Consider the following 8,951-nt stretch of genomic DNA (forward strand, 5'->3'; position numbering starts at 1 on the left):
GGAAAATCGTAAAAAACCACATACTATGCATTTTGGGTCAGAGTTTGTTTTGTTGTGCTCCTAAAATCTCCATTTCAATTGTGGTGTATACACTTTGTGTGCACGCGCTTGGTAGGCACCAAAAACCTTTTCTTGGTGCACATTAGGGGCGTGCGCCTCCAGGGCACAATCTTTTCGAAGGAAATTAGAAAGTTTTGATTTTCTACAAGGTGTGGAGAAAAATGCAAGGAACCAAATGCAAAAGAAAGGAATCATATGGCAAGAGCGATTTTTTTTAATATTTTTTGAAGACTAAAATCTGGAAAATCATAAAAAATGACATACTAGGCATTTTGGGTCGGGGTTTGTTTTGTTGTGCTCCTAAAATCCTCATTTGAATTATGGTGTATACAATTCGTGTGCACGCCCTTGTTGTGCACAAAAAACCTTCTTTTGGTGCACACCGGGCAACGCGGCGAGTAGTGTGATAAAACAAGGCTAGACCTCGACTACGCCTTTAGAACTGATAACACAAGTCTCAATCTAGAAACTTAAAGCTTAAAATCAAGAACTCAAATCTGAATGATTTATTGAATCCTCTCCAAAACGAAAAACAGGTTCATATAGGGTGATATCCAACCCTAATAAGACTCCTAATAACAACAGGAAACAAAAACTAAATCAATTAAAACAAGAAAATCCGAAATAAGATAGGAAAAAATGAGCAATTAATTAAAAAGCCCCACAACATGCTAAAACGGCAGATTTTGACCTTGAAAATGACCTCCAACCAAAAAAAGTGAATTGCCACAGCGACGAGCTTGAAATTAGCTTCAAACAGTTTCTTATAGGCCCCGTAAAACTTTTTGGATCAAAAGTTATGACCATTTGAATGGGGCATGCTCATTTAGGTCCTTTGGGCATTACGCACGGACTTCTGACGTTCAGTCCGCTCTATTAATTCATCCGCTAGACCTTCTACGTCACTAGGGGCATGCGCCTTCGGTAGACAATCTTTTCAAAGGAAATTAGAAAGTTCTAATTTCTTTCAGGGTTGTGGAGAAAAATGCTAGGAACCATACACAAAAAAAAATGAAGTAATTCGCACGAGCGCATTTTTTTTAATGATCTTTTGAAGATTAAACTTTTAGAAAATCGTAAAAAATCACATACTATGCATTTTGGGTCGGGGTTTGTTTTACTATGCTCCTAAAATCCCCATTGGAATTGTAGTGTATACACTTAATGTGCACCAAAAACCTTCTTTTGGTGTAATCAGGGGCGTCCGCCCTCGAGGGACGATCTTTTCAAAGGAAAATAGAAAGTTCTGATTTTTTTTAGGGTGGTGGAGAAAAATGCAAGGTACCAAACGCAATAAAAGGGAAGCAATTCGTACTAGTGGATTTTTTTTAAAGATTTTTTGAAGATTAAAACTTTGGAAAATCGTAAAAAATACATACTACGCATTTCCAGTTAGGGTATGTTTTATTGTGCTCCAAAAATCCCCATTTGAGTTGTGGTGTATATACTTGGTGTGCACCGAAAACGTTCTTTTGGTCCACACCTGGGCATGCGCCCTTAGGTGACTATCTTTTTGAAGGAAATTAGAAAGTTCTGATTTTTTTCAAGGTTGTAGAGAAAAATCCAAGGAACCAAACACAAAAAAAAAAAAAAGGAAGTAATTTGCACGAGCGGATTTTTTTTAATGATTTTTTGGAGACTAAAATTTTGGAAAATATTAAAAAATTGTAAACTATGCATTTTGGGCTGGGGTTTGTTTTGTTGTGCTCCTAAAATCCCCATTTTAACTATGGTGTGTACACTTGGTGTGCACCAAAAACCTTCTTTTGGTGCACACCAGGGGTGTCCCAAGGGACGATCTTTTCTAAGGAAATTAGAAAGTTCTAATTTTTTTCAAGGTGGTGGAGAAAAATGAAAGGAACCAACAGAAAAAAAAAAAAAGGAGCAATTCGCATGAACAGATTTTTTTTAATGATTTTTTGAAGATTAAAACTTCAGAAAATCGTAAAAAATCACATACTATGCATTTTGGGTCTAAGTTTGTTTTGTTGCGCTCCTAAAATCGTTACTTGAATTGTAGCGTATGCACTTGGTGTGCACCGCCGAGGGACGATCTTTTCGAAGAAAATTAGAAAGTTCTGATTTTTCTCAGGGTGGTGGAGAAAAATGCAAGGAACCAAAGGCAAAAAAAAAAGGAAGCAATTTGCACAATCATATTTTTTTTAATGATTTTTTGAAGATTAAAACTTTGGAAAATCGTAAACATTCACATACTATGCATTTTGGGTTGGGGTTTGTTTTGTTTTGCTCCCAAAATCCCCTTATGAATTGTGGTATATACACTTGGCGTGCACCCCCGGTGGACAATGTTTTCGAAGGAAATTAGAAAGTTCTGATTTTTTCAGGATGGTGGAGAAAAATGGAAGGAATTAATCGTACAAAAAAGGAAGCAATTCATATGAGTTGTTTTTCTTTAATGATTTTTTGAAGATTAAACGCTTTGAAAATCGTAAAAAATCACATACTATGCAATTTGGGTCGCGGTTTGTTTTATTGTGCTCCTAAAATCCCTGTTTGAATTGTGGTGTATACACTTGGTGTGCACCAAAAACCTTCTTTTGGTGCACACCGGGGGCATGCGCCTCTAGGGGACTATCTTTTCGAAGGAAATTAGAAAATCTGATTTTTTTTTAAGGGTTGTGGAGAAAAACACAAGGAAACAAACGCAAAAAAAAGGAAGTAATTAGCACAAGCAGATTTTTTTAATGATTTTTTGAAGATTAAACTTTTGGTAAATCATAAAAAGTCACATACTAACGATGCATTTTGGGTCGGAGTTTGTTTTGTTGTGCTCCTAAAATCCCCATTTGAATTGTAGTGTATACACTTGGTGTGCACCAAAAACCTTCTTTTGGTGCAATCCGGGGGCGTACGCCCCTGGGAAACGATCTTTTCGAAGGAAAATAGAATGTTCTGATTTTTTTTAGGGTGGTGGAGAAAAATGCAAGGTACCAAACGCAATGAAAAGGAAGCAATTCGCATGAGCAGATTTTTTTTAATGATTTTTTAAAGATTAAAACTTTGAAAAATCATAAAAAAAAATCACATACTATGCATTTTTGGTCGGGGTTTGTTTTGTTGTGCTCCTAAAATCCACATTTGAATTGTGGTTTATACACTTGGCGTGCACCAAAAACCTTCTTTTGGTGCACACCAGGGGTGTGCGCCCCTGCAGGACGATCATTTCGAAAAACGTTAGACTGTTCTAAATTTTTTCAAGATTGCGGAGAAAAACGCAAGGAAACAAACACAAAAAAATGAAGCAATTCGCACCAGCGGATTTTTGTAAATGATTTTTTTAAGATTAAAAATTTAGAAAATTGTAAAAAAAATCACATACTATGCATTTTGGGTTGGGGTTTCTTTTGTTGTGCTCCTAAAATCCCCAGTTGAATTGTGGTGTATACACTTGGTGTGCACGCCCCTGGTGTGCACCAAAAACTTTCTTTTGGTGTACACAAGTGGAGTGCGCCCCCAAGAACGATCTTTTCGAAAGAAATTAGGAAGTTCTATTTTTTTTTCAGGGCGGTAGAGAAAAATTCAAGGAACCAAACATAAAAACAATAAAGGAATTCGTACGAGCGGATTTTTTTTTTTTTATTGATTTTTTGAAGATTAAAACTTTAGAAAATCGTAAAAAATCACATACTGTGCATTTTGGCTCGAGGTTTGTTTTGTTGTTTTCCTAAAATCCCCATTTGAATTATGTTGTATACACTTCATGTGCACGCCCTTGATGAGCACCAAAAACCTTCTTTTGGTGCACACCGGGTGACGCATCAAGTAGCGTGATAAAACAAGGCTAGCACTCGACTATGCCTTTAGATAACACAAGTCTTAATCCAGTAACTTAAAGCTTAAAATTGAAAAGTCAAATATGAATGATTTATTGTATCCTCTCCAAAACAAAAAATAGGTTTATATAGGTTGATAACCAATCCTAATAAGACTCCTAATAATAACAGGAAACAAAAACTAAATCAATTAAAACAAGAAAATCCGAAATAAATATGAAAAAATGCCCAATTAACTGAAACAACCCCAAAACATGCCAAAACAGTGGATTTTGACCACAAAAAATGACCGCCAACTAGCTAAACCAAGATTGCTATGTCGACGGGCTCGAAATAAGCTTTCCAACAGTGTCTTACCGGCCTCGTAACTCTTTTCGGATCTAAAGTTATGGTCATTTGAATGGGGCATGCTCATTTAGATCCTTTGGGCTTTACGCACAGACTTCTAATGTTCAGCCCGCTCCATAAATTCATCCACTAGATGTTCCACGTCACCAAGGGCGTGCACCCCCAGTGAACGATCTTTTTGAAGGAAATTAGAAACTTCTTATTTTTTTCAGGGTGGTGGAGAAAAATGTAGGGAACCAAACACACACACACACACACACACACACAAAAAAAAAAAAAAAAGGCAATTCACACGAGCAGATTTTTTTTAATGATTTTTTGAAGATTAAATGTTTGGAAAATCGTAAAAAAATCGCATACTTTGCATTTTGGGTTGGGGTTTGTTTTGTTGTGCTCCTAAATCTCCATTTGAATTGTGGTGTATACACTTGGAGTGCACCAAAAACCTTCTTTTGTTGCACACTAGCGGCGTGCGCCCTCTGGGGACTATCTTTTCGAAGGAAATTAGAAAGTTCTGACTTTTTTTTAGGTTTGTGGAGAAAAATGCAAGGAACCAAACACAAAAAAAAGGAAGCAATTCACTATAGCGGATTTTTTTTAATGATTTTTTGAAGATTAAAATTTTGGAAAATCGTAAAAAACCGTAAACCATGCATTTTGGGCCGGAGTTTGTTTTATTGTGCTGCTAAAATCCCCATTTGAATTCTGGTGTATACACTTGGTGTGCACCAAAAACCTTCTTTTGGTGCATACTAGGGGCATCCTGGGGGACAATCTTTTTGAAGGAAATTAGAAAGTTCTGATTTTTTTCAAGGTGGTGGTGAAAAATGAAAGGAACCAATCGAAAAAAAAGGAAACAATTCACACGAGCGGATTTATTTAATGATTTTTTGAAGATTAAAACTTTCGAAAATCGTAAAAAATCACATACTATGCATTTTAGGCCGGGGTTTGTTTTGTTGTGCTCCTAAAATCCTCATTTGAATTGTGGTGTATACACTTGGTGTGCACCCCCGAGGGATGATCTTTTTGAAAAAAATTAGAAAGTTCTAATTTTTCTTAGGGTGATGGAGAAAAATGCAAGGAACCAAAGGCAAAAAAGAAAAAAAAAAAAAGGAAACAATTCGCACTAGCGGATTTTTTTTAATGATTTTTTGAAGATTAAAATTTTTGAAAATCATAAACAATCACATACTATGCATTTTGGGTTGGGTGTTTTTTTTTTTTTTTTTTTTTTTTTTTTTTTTTTTTTTTTGTTGGTTGTGCTCCCAAAATCCCTTTTTGAATTATGGTATATACAGTTGGTGTGCACCAAAAACCTTCTTTTGTGCACATTAGGGCGTCCGCTCGTGGGACGATCTTTTCGAAGGAAGTTAGAAGTTTCTTAATTTTTTCAGGGTTGTGGAGAAAAACGGAGGAAACAAACGCAAAAAAAAAAAAAAAATGAAGCAATTTGCATGAGCGGATTTTTTTAATGATTTTTTAAAGATTAAAACTTTGGAAAATCATAAAAAATCACATACTATACATTATTGGTTGGGGTTGTTTTTGTTGTGCTCCTAAAATCCCCATTTGAATTGTGGTGTACACACTTGGTGTGCACCAAAAACCTCTTTTTGGTGGCACACCAGGGGCATGCGCCCCCGTGGGATGATCTTTTCGAAGGAAGTTAGAAGTTCCTGTGGAGAAAAACGCAAGGAAACAAACACAAAAAATTAAAGCAATTCGCACGAGCAGATATTTTTTAATGATTTTTTGAAGACTAAAACTTTGGAAAATCGTAAAAAATCACATACTATGCATTTTGGGTCAGGTGGTTTTTGTTGTGCTCTTAAAATCCCCATTTGAATATTGTGTATACACTGGTGTGCACGTGTAATAGTCTCTCTAGCTAGTAATTCTTGAGAGGTATATGATAAAAATCCACTAAATAATTTTTGGAAACATATATATAAATATATGTATATGATGTAAAATCCAAAAACACTAACTTGATTTATATATATACATAAAACAACTAATATACATTAATAAGTACAAAAATATCCTTGGACGGTGCTGCCAAACTCCACCACTTACTGACGTCCACACCGATCGTAATTCATCTAGTACCTGCAAAACAGTAAAATAACGAAGTGAGCACTAATTGCTTAATAAGTAAACCAAACTACACTACTGTTTTTCCTCTGTTACTCACATTCTGGCTTTCCTTTCTCACTTCAATCTTTTCTAGTATTCTTCATTCTTTTTTATCATTCTAATTTGCTACTTACCGACGAGCAAGAATAATTAATAATAATGCACATCGTCAAGCACATAAGAAATTCTAAATAATGCAAGTAGCATAATACATATGCAAAATGATAAACTTTGTCTAAGACATAAGTTTTCTTTTCTTTTTGTTTCTATCTCTATTTTGTTTCTCTTTCTTTCTTTATTCTATTCTAGTTTGCCATGGACTAGGCTGAGGCATGGATTTGGAAACCTAGCCATGTCAGTGTATTCTGAAATTATTTCTGGCTACAGTCCTCATCCGCATGCACTTCAAATGGACTATACAAATCTGTTATTCTATTCTGAGGCCGCTCACTGATGGCGGCGTGTAGTAGGATTTTCTACATCTCTGTCACTCACGGGGTTCCCCATTGCAACAACCTTCAACATAACATTCTATATTTCTAAAAAGATTTTATACACATTTCTAAATAAATTTCCAAGCTATGGAAGTTCTACAATTGCATTCTTTAATAAATAGGAAAATGTACATATTTACATGTTAGCTTAAAAAAGAATCTACGAGCATTTTATTTTCTTTCTTTCTTTCATTCTTTGCTAACATTTTCCTTAATATTCTCACTTACCAAAAACAAATATAATATATTATAGATATATTTATATATATATATATAATATGCACAATATATGTATGGCCAAGTCCATTCTTTGATGTTCTTTCCAAATTTAAGTACACAAACTTGAGAATTTTATTATGACATATTGATATGTCATGACATAATTCTACCATTCTCTACTATCAAAAATGCCATATCAAAGTAACAATTTAACATACAATTTCTTTCTAACACTTTCCCAAAGTCATAAGTTACACAATTTCTAATTTTAATGACTAAAAATAATGTGCTATTCAAGAAATAGTAAAGGTTTAAGTAACTTGAACCACGCACTAAGAGCCATCTATCTCATTGAACTAACATGACCAAGTGATATTCTAAATTTTGGCATTACAAAATGCACTCTTGAATACTAAAATTTGCACTTGGTTAAGCCCAACATGATCTTTCTACTTTACTTCTTGCCTTTCTCTAACCATTTCTCCAAACCAACTCATGCATGCATTTTCTCTTTGGATTTTCATCAAACAATTCATATGCACATGCAAAAACTTAGTTGGCCACACTTCCACATCTCTCTAAATCCACCAAAATTTGAGCAAAAACTCACAAACTTTAGCTTTAAACCTGGCCGGTTTCAACAGTTCTTCAACACTTCAAAGTTTCAACAATTATTCTTCCATAATTCTACCAAATCACCACATACTCATGCACTACTTCTTATGGTTGGAAATTCACACATCATTCAACATCAAAACAGCCAATAATTCCCACCATACAATCACATACAAACATACAAGAATCATTCTACACAATTATTGCTCAAATCAATACTAAAGTTGGATTTACTTATCTTGAATTTGTACAACACTAGTGATATAACATCCCTTTGCTAAAATTCTCTTCCTCTTGGACCTAGATCATATAAAACCATTAGAATTTAAAACTTTAAAGTTTAATCACACACCTTGTGCTAGAATCTTACCTTTGGATGCTTTAGGATTGAACATCTACAAGAATTTAGGCCAAATCCTATGATTTCTCTTTGAAATTTGTGAAGAAATTTGAGAGAAAAAGGGGTGAGGGTGGCGTGTACAAGGGTTAGAAAATGGTTAGGGTTTATTCTAATGAATCCTTATAACTAATAATATATACTTGTCTTCCCATTTTTCCCTTGCACTTTCTAAGAAATCCCATCTATATCCTTTACTCAATTACCAAAATACCCTCATTTCTATTATCTTCTTCACATTATTTTGCTTCCTTTCACTCCCCACTTTTTCATCTAATTATTAGTGAAAAGACCATTTTACCCCTAATGAAGTTTTTAAAGAGTTTTCTTCACATTTGTCTAAGATAACTTCAAAGAAATCCAGCTAAGGTATTGGGGTATAAATAAAATTACGTACCTTGATATACGTGTTACAGCACGCCCTTGGTGTGCACCAAAACCCTTCTTTTGGTGTACACCAGGGGCATGCTCCCTGAGGGACGATGTTTTCAAAGGAAATTAGAAAGTTTTGATTATTTTTTCTGGGTGATGAAGAAAAATTCAAGGAACCAAACGAAAAAAAAAAGAAAGCAATTCGCACGAGCGGAATTTTGTTAATGATTTTTTCAATATTAAAACTTTGGAAAATCGTGAAAAATCACATACTATGCATTTTGGGTTGGGGTTTGTTTTGTTGTGCTCTTAAAATCCCCATTTGAATTATGGTGTATACACTTCGTGTGCACGCCCTTGGTGTGCACCAAAAACCTTCTTTTGGTGCACACTAGGTGACGTGGCAAGTAGCGAGATAAAACAAGGCTAACACTCGACTCCCCTTTAGAACTAATGACACAAGTCTCAATCCAGAAACTTAAAGCTTAAAAGTAAATAGATTTGAAGAAGGAA

The sequence above is a fragment of the Pistacia vera genome, unplaced genomic scaffold (genome assembly GCF_008641045.1).
Source record: "Pistacia vera cultivar Batoury unplaced genomic scaffold, PisVer_v2 Contig790, whole genome shotgun sequence".
Lineage (NCBI taxonomy): Eukaryota > Viridiplantae > Streptophyta > Magnoliopsida > Sapindales > Anacardiaceae > Pistacia > Pistacia vera.